Consider the following 14,944-nt stretch of genomic DNA (forward strand, 5'->3'; position numbering starts at 1 on the left):
AATAGGAACAGAGTTTCATTCCAAAAGAGAGTTAGGTGTCATAATGGAAATACTGACCAGTGGTGTAGTTAAAATGAAACAATGTGGACAGGGGGAAGAAAGTACTACTCCAGAACTCTTGAAGCAGTAGAAGTTTCTCTTAAGCTATGTACATAAAACAAGGGCACCTGATAAAGCCATTTGGTGAACTCCTCAAAAAGCAGGCAGACTAAAGGGAGCAGTGATCCCAGAAAAATAAGACAGAACACACTGAATAGGAATTTGGGTCAAGTTTGCAATGATCAGGTAATTCAAACCTTCAAGTTAAATACCATCCTAAGTTAAATTAACCAAATCAGCTGAGTTTGTCAGTGGGACACTGGTCAGCCTGTGGCTTAGATCAATTTTCTTCCTACCTTTCCCGCCTCAGCAACCTGCCTTATGGAACACCACTCAAGTCTTCGCTGTCTTGCATGTGAGACCATAAGCTCTTCAGAGCAAGGAATAGTTGTATATGGTTGTACAATGTGAAGATTTACAACACTAAAAATTGTTAATAGACAGAATTTTCCCTGTTACAAGGCATCTGAACTTATTTACTGGCATTTTTGTGCTGCCCAAAGTTCTGCCCATTTGATACAGCATTTCTTTTTACAACCAAGTCAAGAAGAGCTGATAGCAAGTGAATTTTTGGACTATAATCAGCTTAATCACTGCTTGGTATCCTTTGTACATGTAGCCTATAACAAAGAGGAAACATGGCCCCATTGTTGCAGCATCAGACTGGGACTCATGAGACCTACATTCCACAGTAAAGTTGGGAATGGACTTCCCACATGACCTATGCCAAGACTTACTCTCTTGGCTTGTTTCCCCACCTATAAAATGGGAATATATTTTCCACTCTCCCACCCTTTGTTCATTGTGTCTATTTAGAGGTCTCATTATGTCCTTACATAGCACATAATATGATTGGGCCCAGACTTCAGCTGGGGCTTCTGGGGGCTACTATAATAAGTAGCCCCCAGACTACTTGACTTAATACAAAGAACATATGATGTTGACTAGTTGTATGAACATTCAGATTTATTCCAAAAGATGCTGCTGATGCAGAAATTGTATGTACTTACCTGCAGAGAAAAGCAATCAATCAACATGACAGAAGGGTGAGAGAGTATGATGGTATGGGAAGGATTAGGACACAATATTTTGCCCTTATATACTACTGTGTGTGTTCAAAGCTCTGCAGTTATAGGACATCACACACAGTGAACATGCTCATGGGTAGACCGACAGACCCTGCTTCTACCTGCTTTGTACAAAGATCTGACCCCCGGAATTTAAGTTTTAAATTTTATATCTTAAGGCTCTTAATTTTTGTTTCCTATAATAGGCCACAGACTGGCAATCTCCACCTAGCATGTGTTTCGGAGCTGTTCTGCTCCAATAAACTTCACAAGTACTGCCAGGTATCCAGAGCTTTACTTGGAATCTTCAAAGATTTCCCTTGGGCCATCATGAGCCTACCAATGAGTTCAGAAATTACTATTAAAAAGAAATCTACAACACCCAAGTAAAGTCTGTTTTTAGTAGGAGTGTTTCAGATACATCAGCTTCCAAAAATAAGCTGCATCAATGGAGATGTAGGAAAGGAAAGGAATTATGCACTACTGCATCAGCAAAAAAAAGTCATTCATGCATACCTGAAAGCCCTTAGAGATCAGTGGCAGAACTGCAGGCTTTTTGACCATTAAACCAAGGCAGACAGGCTTGTAGCACTTAAAAAAAAATTATGGAGATCTCAAGATACAAGAAATCTTTAGTGGGAAAAGCATTCTTAACGGTCTGGCTGTCATGTCTACAAACCAACTCAAATTTGTCTTGGGATGAAAAGCAACAGCTTTCCTTCCAGCCACAACAGAGTTCCTCCAGTATAGTGCCAAGTTAAACAGATGAAGACAAGCACTGAAGAGACAAGAGGACAAATGCCACAGATCAAGACCGGGGGTGGGGGGGTGACGACATTAACAGTCTATTTTGGAAATATTAAATAAAAGTGAATTCTTAAGAGCAGAAATCTGCTGAAATGAGGTTTTAAAAGGAACGTAGGGATCTGTCACATTAAGGAGTACTTTTGAGAGATTTTATACCTGCTAAGAAAGTTTGGGGTTTCTATTTACCATTATTCATCTTAAAATGAGAAACCAGGTCGATTTTACTGAACATCTCAGACCCTACCCCATTACTGCCATATTTCGATTACAGATGCTGCAGAGAAATTTCAATACGTTTTATTTTGTAAACTTAATTTCTATTGAGTCTCTTTAAGAAGTTTATACATACATCCTGAATCTGAGTCCAAATTACTTTAAAATTATGTTAAAGTGCTTTGGCTAAATCCAGGTGATATCATGGCTGGATTCCAACAGTAGCGTCTTTGGAAGATTTCAGAGTAACAGCCGTGTTAGTCTGTATTCACAAAAAGAAAAGGAGTACTTGTGGCACCTTAGAGACTGACCAATTTATCTGAGCATAAGCTTTCGTGAGCTACAGCTCACTTCACCTTTTCTTTGGAAGAGACCATTATGAGAGTTTTGCAAGTCAGTTCTAATTGCATCAGGCTGTACACAAAGTCAAATATTCCATTGTTCTCAGTGGTTGCTATTCAGAAAAAAAATGTATAATCCTATTTAGTGTTACCTCTCCAATTTCACTAGAGCACAGATGGTCACTGTCATTCTGCCTACAAAGCAACCCTCAAGTGCTTTGGGGCACCACACCCAGAGGCAGATAACAAGATTATTGCCAAATCAGAGTAGTTAATAAAAACACTCTTCTATTCAAGAACACTCCTAAGCCTGATTTTCAAGTGCACACAAATATCTTCATGCTAGAATGATTTGCAGTTTAATATAACCACATGCAAAGAATATCTGCAGCAACAAAAGAGCACTGCTAACAGAGATAACCCAACTACCTTCCACATTTTAGAGAATATTTACTATTACTATCTAGTATTTGCCATGAGAAATTAATTCATGCTATATCCAAACAAGACACTTAAAGGCAGTTGTCAGCTCAGCTAAAGTTCCAGATAAAGTGAGCTGTAGCTCACAAAAGCTTATGCTCAAATAAATTGGTTTGTCTCTAAGGTGCCACAAGTACTCCTTTTCTTTTTGCGAACACAGACTAACACGGCTGTTACTCTAAAAGCAGATGGCTGCTTACTCCATAATCCAATCACCTGTAGCATTTATTGTTGTACGGTCCAGAGAACTCTCCCTCAACTCTGAATGGGAAGTTTGTTCTTTTCAGGATGATTAGCAGGGAGCAAGATAGAAAGCATCTGCTTCAATCCAAGGTTTGTATGAGGGCACACCCAATGTTGAACAAGAGCTAGGGTCCCAGTTACATACTATTTTGAAAAAGATGAACGCAGCTAAAACAGTTGTTTAAGTTCAGGAAGTATACGTTTTAATTTTGCAAATGTTAAGGAGGTGCGGTTGAATAGTCTGCACTTTGTAGGTCACTTTTGTTCTCCCATGCTTTTTACTAGGTATATTGTTTAATTTCCATTTCCTCCTCCACACCTGGTGGCTCTTATTTCTCTTGTTTGAGCTCTTCCCTTCCAGTAACTTCCATCTGTTTCCCTTCTCGCCCTAGCTCCATTCATATTGCCACAGTCTTGATATTATCTTTCATTCTCTACATCCCCCTCTGCAGAGCTGTCTGTTCAGAAGAGCCATTTCTGAACATCCTGATTTTTACAACAAGAGATCGAATCCTAGTGACTTCACCTCCCACTTTCAACCAATATTAAAAGCCCAACAACTCTACATCTGTCTTTCATCCCTTTCACCCAAACCCATAATCTTTGTTGCATATCACACTGGGACGACTAAATGCCGTATTAGCTTCTCCCTGGACGGTCTGTGTCAGTCACACTGCCTGTTCTCATGGCTGGGGGGAGTAGACAATCTCAGAATCTACCAGAATGGACTAGTAGTTGTCCGCCACAATTGTTTTAAGTCTAACAGGGTTTAATAGAAGTGCATGGGTCACTTACGCTGCTTGCGTAGAGTCCTGTGAGCACAACAGACTGGACTACACGTGCTAAAATCACCATTCACCTCACGTTTCTGGACTCCCAATTCAGCCTGGCCTCTCCCTGGCTCAGTCAGTGTGTACCCAACCACGGTATTCCCATTTCGGCATGCCCACCCCAGGACTGCCTCACACACCCTCCCCATACCGCCCAGGGCCCCATGCTTCCAGGGCTGAGCCACACCTACTCACCAACCCGCGTGCCTAGCCACACCCCGCACACCCGTTACAGGCCCAGGCCCCCCGCACCGCAACAGTTCTCGAAGGGGCCTAGACCCACCCAAGCTGCGCCTCACCTGCCCCCTCCCCCCGCCCATGCGCTCCCCTCATACCAGGCCCTGCCACGCCCCCCCAAACCCTCTCCCAGTCGCTGCCTGCCCCACTAATACAACCCCCTCCCCATACACCCAGGCCCCTCCTGCCCTCACCCCGCCAATACCCCAGCCTGCCCCGCGGGCGAGCCCTTTCCCTCGGCACCCCCGACCGTTGCCCAGCCTCCCGACGGGCTTGGGGGAAATGCAGGCCCTGCCCCGCCCCCCACTTCTACCGGGCGCGGGTTACAACACTCACCTCGCCGCGCGCCCCCCGCAGCCGCCGTCCTCAGGCCCAACTCCCCCGTCACGTGCCCTAACGAGAACTGGTCGGCCGCCCGCCCGCCTATCTACCGCGCGCCAGCTGCGCCCCACCCCGACATCCCCATTGACTGAGCCAGCAACCGACCTCCCGCGCCGGCGATTATGTCGCATTCTGATTGGCCAGCGGAGCTGCCACTCGCCTGTTCTCCCGCCTTAAACCACGCCCTAACGGCGCTGCCTTTCGTGGAGCGCAGCGATAGGCTGGGAGGCTACGCCGGAAGTATGCTCCGACTGGCTAACCGGAGAGAGGCGGTGGAGTGCGAGAGAAGAAGAGTCAGATTGCTGCGTAAGGAAGTGTCGCGCTTCTTAAAGGAGCAGCGCCTGGGTCCTGACCTCCCTGAGCCTGGGAGATCCATAGCAGTGGGGCCAGTGCTGGGAGGGCTGGGCAGGGGCCAGGATAGGGGGCCAGTGCTGGAGGGGGCGGGCAGGGGCCAGGATAGGGGCGAGTGCTGGGAGGGGGCGAGCAGGGGTCAGGATAGGGGCTAGTGCTGGGAGGGGGCGAGCAGGGGTCAGGATAGGGGCTAGTGCTGGGAGGGGGCGAGCAGGGGTCAGGATAGGGGCTAGTGCTGGGAGGGGGCGAGCAGGGGTCAGGATAGGGGCTAGTGCTGGGAGGGGGCGAGCAGGGGTCAGGATAGGGGCTAGTGCTGGGAGGGGGCGAGCAGGGGTCAGGATAGGGGCTAGTGCTGGAGGGGGCGGGCAGGGGCCAGGATAGGGGGCCAGTGCTGGGAGGGGGCGAGCAGGGGTCAGGATAGGGGCTAGTGCTGGGAGGGGGCGAGCAGGGGTCAGGATAGGGGCTAGTGCTGGGAGGGGGCGAGCAGGGGTCAGGATAGGGGCTAGTGCTGGGAGGGGTGGCAGAAGCCAGCATGGGAGCCAGGGGCGGGGGGATTGGCAGAGGCCAGCACAGGGACTAGTGCCTGGGGAGGGACAACCAAGGAATCAGTTACGTCCATGGTCTATTCCCTCGGCCCAAGTCTGCCACCCTATAACTGCAGGGCAGTTATAGCAGCTTGATAACGCACTTCTCATTGCGTCTTTCACACCTTCCCCTTCCATCCTGAGGACTGTACATGGCCCAGGACCCGCCCATCAGCGCATAGCGCTGTGACCAACTGTGAGAGCAAGACTGAAAAGAGGACGTGCATGACCTACGCAGGCCATTCATTCAGTTTTAAGCCAGACAGTCCTGTTTTCAGTACTGACAGAGGGTCCTGCTCTTTAAAATGGTGTCCTCTATGCAGCATGAGCTAGCGCACGCTGTGCTTGAGAGGTCATGCTGGTGGAGGGCACACCCACAGTGTTCTGGAGGTACCTAAATGGCCAAGATTCTGGGGATCTGTCAGGGGCCATCCTAGAACTACACCTGAGGCCTGGGGTGTGATTTTTTTTTAATGACATTTTTATACCTGCAAATATTACCAGATTTGGCAACACTGTCACTCCACATGTATCACTGTGCTGCACACTACTGTAACAGCAAGGACAGAATTCCCACCCTTCTATTCCACGAGTATGAACTAAAAGAAGAATCTAGCAGAACACAGGGTCTGTGACACACAGTTGAGCAGTTCTGATTCTATCCAGTAGATGGCAGTGACGTACATACACAGGCCAGTTTATTATCATCATGAGTGCAACTGAGACAGTGCTGGAACTCTTGCTGGTTGCTTTAGATAGGTTTTGCTGCATAATATAAAAAGCTAAGCAATGTTGTATTAATTTCTCTGAAATGAGGTAACACTGCAGATATAAAATGTTTTGTAAATGCTAAGTACGTTGCAAATATAGCTTCATAATTCTCTTCCCAATGCTGTGAAGTGGGGGAAGTACTGTCTCCCATTGTTTAGACTGGGAAACTGAGGCACTGAGAGGGTGAGCAGTTTGCAAAAGATCACACAACAAATTATTGGCACAGCAAGGATGAAAACCAAGGAGTCTCTGGCTCCTATTCCCTCTCCATAACTTATAATAAGGTCAGTGTAGGCCAGGGGCAAATAGGGATCTCAGATTAGGGAGAGTTGACACAGATTGCTAGCATCATTAATCCTTCTAGGCAGATAACATTTAATGGTCCGTTCTAACAAAGGGTGGGTTCTATACTAGTAGTCTCTGATTTTATTGCCCAGGTGAGGGTGTAACATGATTTTTTTAAATGTAAAACTGTTTTAGGATGACATAATGAATCAGCAAGATGAATGTCACCAGGGAGACAATTCCACCACACTGAGCAAAGGCCCAATATTTAGAGCTCAGGCTCAACATAAATGAGATCAACGAATCCCAATCTGTATCAAAATTTGAATTCATTATCAAATTTTTCTAGAAAGCCAGGTTCTCTAGAAAGGCGGTTTCAAACCTCATTGTGGTTACTACCAGAAACTGAGTGCAAGTTGTTGATAGGTGTGCAGAGAAACAGCAGCAAACAAATCACACAAATATGATCGCATTCTAGATTAGGGGGCCTTAAATGCCAAGGTAAAAAACTTCCAGCTCAATCCTTTTAGCACAAGATAGAAAGGAGCACCCATCAGAATCATATGAGACAAATCCTCAGAGACCTGCCAAGAAATGATAGTGGAGAGGCTAGAGTTTAGGCAAGATGGATGCAAAGTAGACACAAAAGCCTGCTGCAGCAGACAAGACAGGAGGGAAAAACAGAAGCACACACCAGAGTTTTGGCTGAGTTGGTGGTTAAGCAAGCACAGGTTATTGAGGTCAGCCCAAAGAATGCTAGGGAGAAGGGTGGTGAAAGAGAGAGATGGCAGAGACCACAGGGCAAACACAACTTTGTGACATAAGGCCGTTGCCAGTGTTTTTAAATGCTTCCATCAGGAAGGTTATCTGTGTTCACTGATAAACTGTTGTCTAAAGGAATCATTGCTGGTTTTGAAAGTAAATTCTAAGGAGCATAAGTAGTGCAACACCACAATGTCGTGAGGGGAGATGAGCACAACTGAGGATGAGTCAGAAAGTTCAGAATCTTCCTGTAAATGCATGAAATTCAAAAGCAAGAAGAGATTAGCCAGCCCCTGGAATAATTGGTTCTCCATCTGATACTACTTCTTCTCTAGCACTGCCTCCAAGATCAGAAAGAGAACAGCAGCACCTCTTTTCCTTCAGCTGCCTCCTATTTTCAGTTCTCTACAAGTCTGGATCTCCTACAGATATAAATTTCCTGTGTCCTGCCCACCATATGCAATACCATTGCTGCACCCTCACAGACTTTGAGCTCTGTTTTCACTGCAGATGATAGAAACAAAGCTGCCTGGACTCATTCACTCCACAGCTAATCAGCAGGCAGCAAATGAAAAATAAACCAGATCAGGAGCTCTGGGGCCACCAATGGCTCTGTGCACTGACAGGCAGCAGGAAGTAATTACAACTGAACAGGAGGAGAAAAGTGACTTTTGCTCATTTGAACTTTGCTCTGGGAGAGCGGAGAAAAACCCCTTTCCATGTGTTGGGCAATAATCATATGCTCCAGCAAGTATTCTGTGTAGAATAATGCATGATGACATGCTATTTCTGTAAGGAAGTCAGGCAAATATAGAGACAGCTACTTGCAAGAAGAGGGCAGAGATCCAGGAAGGCAGAAAGAGATATGGACAAGGTCTAAAGGAAAGGAAGAGTTGACATTTTAAAAGCAGTGAAGATGGATGCAAGGAATTTTATAGATTAGTTACAATGAATGGAGGGAAAGGGGTAGATGTTAAAAGGAAGAGGCAACTGAGGTCCAAGGTCAAACCACCAGTGAACAGAAATGCGGAGATAGGGAAAAGCAGTCGTCAACTGCAGCTGGGTGGAAATAGGGGACTCTCGTCTAAAAATCACTATAATTAAAGGGGTCAGGGACACCCCCAAGAATAACAACTTTACAGCCCAGAGCACACTAGGCTCATAATGCTTCAGACTCACCCAAGCAGAGGGGAGAGAGAGATGGGATCAGTTCCTGGGAGAATATCACCATTTGCTGCCTTTTTAATCTCCTCATCCTGCCCCCAATGCCTCTTGACAGCAGCTGCAGCTCTCTGAGCACATATTCAGATATAGCAACTGGATGAGGTGGAACGCAGTCATTACAACACCCATACCCTGAAGCTAGACATCTCCACTGCAGTTAACATGAAACTGGCAGCTCCTTGAAACTCAAGCCATATGAAAGCTTAAAATAAACAATGGGGCCAAGTTGTTGTATTAACTCTTGCAAAAACAATCCTATATACTTCCAAATGTAGAGACAAGGAAGGGAATTCATCCTGGCAGAGACACTCTGGCTAGCATAGGGACTGAGTTGAGGGGGCTGCTTTGTGCCTATCTGAATCTGTATCTGCCAGGGGCCAGTTTGGCCCAGACATATCCTAGGGCAGTACTGAACACTCCCCTAAATTACACCCTAGCTTTCATGACTCCTCTGGGCATTGTGGCAGCGTGGGACTACCCAAGGCACTGGACTGCTCCATCCATGTCCCTTCCCACCTCCTTCTTCCTCTGGCCCATCGTTGTTCTGCTCCAGAATGCCCTCTGGGCCAGTGGTATTCCCTGTGAGGGCCTTATGCCTGCATTACTGTACTTCTGTACTAGCATATTTGTCATAAGAGGTTGTAGAAAAAAACACACCCCTGAGCGACAAAAGTTTTAGTGCCGAAAAGTGCCAGTATCGACAGGGCCTGGCAATAAAGCTTGTTTGGGGTGGTTATTTTGCGTCGCCGGGAGAGCTCTCCCCCAGCAATAAAGTGTGACTACCCTGCCCACGTCACAGCACTGCCGTGGCTGGACTGTAACGTGGGCAGTGTAGACGCCCTGTGGGTATGTCTACACTGGCAAGTTTCTGCACAAGAAGTTATACCCCTTTTATTAAAGCGCTGGCATTAAACTGCTGTTGCATGTCCACACTGTGCTTCTTGTGATGGTGGCGTGCATCCCCAGTAGCAGCTCTTGTAATGGCAAAGCCAGCAGTGCGTTGTGGTCGCTATCTCACGGTGCAACTGGCCGCAGGGGGCTTTGGGAAGGGTTTGCAATGCCTCATGGGGCAGGCACAGCATCCCACAATGCAGGTTTCCCACTGTTCCATGGGCATCCTACTACATTGCCAGCTGCTTTTCAACTGAAGTGGGGGTGGGGGGAGGCAGAGTGTGTGACAGGGAGTGCGTGTGTGTACGGGGGGGGGAAGAGACAGTGTGTTTTGGGGGAACAGTGTGTCAGCATGCTGTCTTGTAAGTTCAGACAGCGGCAGAAAGCAACCAGTCCTGAGGCAGGGGGAGGCGCCCACCTCCCTTCCCAGCTCTCTGCACAGCAATCTCTCTCTCTCTCTCACACACACACACACACACACCCCTCTGTTTTCAACAGCAGGCGCATTCCACATGAATGGTTTGCTTTGTGTCCCGGAGCAGATCAGCACAGCACCCAAAGGCTGTCAGAAACGAGCTTTGAAAGGGGAGGGGCACACGTCTCCAGGGCAGCCGAGTTCAAAACGAGGAGCAGAGTCGCCACTTGAGGGATTATGGGACACTTCCGGAGGCCAGTTGATTGCTTTCTGTGCTGTAATGTGTTTACACTGCCAATACAGTGCCGGATCGTCTGCGCTTTAAGGCTTACGACTCTTGTCGAGGTGGCTTTTTTTGCAATGCTGCAACTGAGGAGTTTCTGCACACAAAGTAGCTTGGCAGTGTGTACACCTCAGGAGTAACACCGCAGAAAGCTGCTTTACTGCACAGTAACTTGCCAGCATAGACAAGGCCTTAGAGAGAACTTAAGGATTTGAATAATTCCCCTGAGCCTTCTGTCTAGCATAGCTCTCTGTGACAAATCAAAACCTGTATCTGCAAAAAGAAAAGGAGTACTTGTGGCACCTTAGAGACTAACCAATTTATTTGAGCATGAGCTTTCATGAGCTACAGCTCATCGGATGCATTGAAAGCTTATGCTCAAATAAATTGGTTAGTCTCTAAGGTGCCACAAGTCCTCCTTTTCTTTTTGTAAATACAGACTAACACGGGCTGTTACTCTGAAACCAATCAAAACCTTGTCAACCACTTCCTCCTTCTAAAGAAGACAGATAACCAAATGTGGTTAGTGCTGGAGGATTAAAGAGAGGTTTCTGAGGTTCTGCAGTGGTTCATTTTGGACCTACAGGAAATCACTAATGTGGAGAAGGGACTCAGTCCCAATGAAGTGGACCTTCTAGGTCACAGAATTTGAAGCTGCACACTCCTATTCCCCACCAAGCTTGAGATTCAAGGAAGGACACAATTCACATTTTCTAGCATATACATTTGGCCAGGGCACTTCAAGTCCAGCCAGAGGAGGTTTCAGCAGCTGAAGTGGAAGACTGGATTTGGGTGGGTTCTTTTAACTTGATTAAAGTTCTGGCCATCAGCAAGGGAAATTTGTTTATTTGCATTTTGTATCAAATGTTATTATGTTTTAATATTTCCTGGTGAAGAGGTGCAAATATTTGCCTGCAAATCAGAATTTTTAAAGAATGATTTGCGTCGTCTTCACAAAAGTGAAAGAGGGTGGGGAAGCTCTTTCTGGTGTTATACAACCCTCCCCATCCCTGGGCAGAGTTTTTTGTTTTCCAGTGTCTTGTTAGGTTTACTTTTAAATGCCTAAGTGGTGTGTGTTGTCTTCATTCTGTTCCACTACTTTCAGTGTGTCACCTGAATTCATCTAGTCTGAAGGGAAGGTGCCATGTGTAATATCATTTTGCTCTAACTGGTGGCCACAACATCTTTGGAAAGATTGTTACAGGCTAGGATTCCCTCCCTATTCAAGCCATTCATAATTTGCTATCCTCTCTGGGGCTGCAATGTACACAAGCTAGAAGTACCTTGCAGAGGGTTTTACTGCGCCTAGCACATCTCACCCCCTGCAGCATATGTCTGTAAGGTAAAGCAGATCACTGGGGCATTTGGACACATAGGGTCAGAAATACCCAATCTAGCTTTACAAGGCAGGAACTATGTGTTTGATTGCCCCAACAGGCTTTTTTACAGTTATTTATCAAACAACAATAAAAAAAGTTCTCTCTGTAAACTACAACCCCTAGTAGTTCTTGGGGGGGGGGCTAGAGGGGTGTTCTGGAAAATGAGGGATTGAACAGAGAAAAAATAATTAGATGCCAATAGAAGGGCAAAGTGTGGTGGGGTGAATGGCCTTCACCTGTTCCTAGCATTTCTCTATTAGGAAATCAGCATCAAACTGGTCCTGCTACAGCTCCCAAATGTTTTCAATTTGCAGCCCCTTACTGCTTTCTGGTGTCAAGAATGTGCCTATGTTTCCCTACCAGAGAAGCATTTTCCCCCCTCAGTATCTACTACTGCATATGCTTCTCTATGTGGTTTTGGGCCTAATTCTGCCTTCTTTGCCAGTGTTGAGTGGTCCTTTACTCCTCAAGGAGTTTAATTATTTGCAGAATAAGGCACTGTTCAATGTGAGTAAGAGGAATATGGGCAGCATCAAGCCTTTTTATTTGTATATTCTAAGGGTCCCAATCTGCCCTCGGTCTCTGTGGGTGCCAGCAGAGTTAGGTACAGGGTGCAGAAGAATGTCTCCCTGATATTGCATTTGCTGGTAAAGCTGGCTACATTGTATTGTTTATCAAGTCCATCAATTCATTTACATTTCTTCAGTTAAACACAAGCATTGCATTTTGTACCTGTGATAAAAACATACCTAACAGATATCAGACTCGGCTACTGCCTCAGTTTCCCCATCTTGGGGTTCTCAAGCGACTGTCCCCAGACTCTTGTGCAAATAACGTCCTTTTGTGGGGTCTGGTTTATTAAAACAACACAGTTTAATTGGCAACTTAAGCCAAACCAAGTCTTTTCCCAGCTCCACCGTTTCTTCAGCTCCTGGCTGGGCTCAACAGTTCTTTCCCCAAACCACAGGTCCTTCTGCCTGACAATTCCTTAAGCCTCTTCAGGCTGTTTCTCCTCTTACAGTTTCTGCTGCTGCCCTTCACTGCATGTCATTCTCGCTCAGTGACTCTCAAACTTTTTTACTGGTGACCCCTTTCACATAGCAACTCTGTGTGCAATCCCCCTTATAAATTAAAAACACTTTTTTATATATTTAATACCATTACAAATGCTAGAGGCAAAGCAGGGTGGAGGTTGACAGCTCACGACCCCCCATGTAATAACCTCGCGACCCCCTGAGGGGTCCCAACCCCCAGTTTGAGAGCCCCTGCTCTAACTAGACATTTTCATCTGGCTGGCATAGAGAGCCCCATCGTCTCTAACCCTGAGTTCCCTGCAGGTCTTTCTTCTCTCACTGATGGAGCAGGCTCCCTCTCATAGGAAGTCCTACCCACAAGGCTATCAGGTGATCCTGGTCACTTTACCCAACCATTGTGACTGCCACAAACCCAAACCCCTCCTCTGGGGCTAGACAACTAGCTACCCACGTTGAGCTGAGCCCAACTCCCTAATAGGGTTAGTCCACCCTGTGACAGTACCCCATGAGCGTAGTGACATTTAAACACATGCTCCAAGCATAACTTTGAACTAACTGCCACATCTATGTCCACAACTCCTCCCAATACAGAGCCACAACGGTTTTGGGACTGAACGTCTTACTGAACGTTCACGGCAAGCCTGAAACACTGTCTCCTTCTAGCAGAGCCTAACGATGGTATCACAACTGCTTGCACAATCTCTCAGTCATTTTCTCATGGTCCCATGCAATTTCTGTCCCTGACTTCTGAACACATTGTTCATTTCACTGTGTTAGATCCCCTGAGTTTTCAGGTCTAGGGGCTTCTTACGCTTTGCTACAATCCCTTTTTTCAGGCGTGAGCAAAAGCAGCAGATGCACAAAAGTTTTGTTCTCATGCAGGGCCAGCTCTCTCAGTCCATTTCATCTACTGAGAAACTAGTAGGAGCAAAAAAAATAAATGCACAATTTAGATCCTTCACTGCAGTAATTTTTAAAAGAGGGGCATGAGGCAACGTTCAGTTCCACTATCTGAGTCATTCCTTCATCTGGTATGTTAGTTGCTCTGAACCATCAGCTTGTCAGCCATCATATGGTCTACACCCCTCTTTCACCCAGAAGCCTCAATGGAAATCACTTGGCTCATGCTTTCAGTATCCTACGCCAGTCCCATGGTCATACTCTCATTTGTAGGCTGTCACTTCTGCTCTATCAAAAAATAATATAAATACATTTAGGCTCAGTGCAATTGTATAGAAACTTCTAAACAGCTTTTAAAATGACCAAGTCTGCCTTTCCTCAGTATCCACCTCATCACCCAACCCAGTTCAGACCTGTTCATCTCACTGAACTGTTCTGCAGCAAGCAAGAGTTCTCTCTGAACTTGGTTGGTGCTCACATATTCCCCCTTTTCCTCCCCGGTTGCTGACTGTGACACTGGTGGGCTCTCCCTTGTATCTCTCATTGACATTCTTCTGGCTCAAACACAGGCCTAAACACATGGACTGCTTTGTCGTAGAGATAGATGCTGGTATATGGTCTTGTATGGGTCGCTTTCAGCACTCACTGTGGGAAGCTGAGCATCTTGGGTCCTTCAGGCATCTTGGATGAGTCCATGCTTGCTCCCATTTGATTCCCAATTCAAATCTTGTCTCAAAACTTAGCATCTTTCCATCAGTGGGTGGAGTAATTTTTAAGATGGTGAACCAGGCCCAAAATCCAGCCTCACGGGATGAAACCCTAAAGCAGGCCTTCCAGACTTAGAACACAATTGGGACTTCTGCAGATTCCCCTTCCTTCTGAAGCTGTAGGGTCTGTGCTGTACCCCTCAGGAGGTGCAGTACAGACAGCACACCTTGGGAGGGGTAGGAGAAAAATGTAGTTTTAAGCCAACATCGTGCCTCACAGTTTCTGGGCTTCCTCTGGGGGCCCATGCAAACCTTGGCATATGTGGGCTGTTCTAATTTACAGCAGCCTTACCCAGCCACCTACGGGCTGCTCCGCAGCTCAGAACTACAAAAGCACACAGCAATGTGGCCGCTTGAAGCATGCCTCTACACTGGAGCTCTGAGGGGTGCAGTGTAACACCAAACAACCCTACACTGCCTCTGTGCTTGGGGAATTCCCCCGGGGTGTGCTCTGTCTCCTCTCTCTGTCCTGGATCTACATACAAAGGCAGCCGCAGAGGCCACAATCTGGCCCTCTGTTTACACCTGGCTCAGACCCACATTCTACAGCAGACATGAAATTCTCTGGATCTCATTACAAGCACTTACCTTCAAATCTCA

The 14,944-nt window shown here is 46.6% G+C and overlaps 1 protein-coding gene across 3 annotated transcripts in view; it reads right to left on the reverse strand.

Annotated features, from left to right (window-relative positions):
- CANX (calnexin) overlaps nt 1-14,944 on the reverse strand; it is a 63,176-nt gene that overhangs the window by 26,542 nt on the left and 21,690 nt on the right. Inside the window, exon 1 of one of the 3 annotated variants that reach the window (XM_073355387.1) lies at nt 4,654-4,762. The exons of 1 other annotated variant lie outside the window; for it this stretch is intronic. The gene's annotated coding sequence lies outside the window, so the exon portion shown is untranslated. Of the gene's footprint in view, nt 1-4,653; nt 4,763-14,944 lie in introns of those variants that run through there. One more of the 3 variants, XM_073355388.1, reaches the window with a different exon arrangement.

Source organism: Lepidochelys kempii, chromosome 8 (assembly GCF_965140265.1).
Source record: "Lepidochelys kempii isolate rLepKem1 chromosome 8, rLepKem1.hap2, whole genome shotgun sequence".
In the NCBI taxonomy this organism is placed as follows: Eukaryota; Metazoa; Chordata; order Testudines; family Cheloniidae; genus Lepidochelys; species Lepidochelys kempii.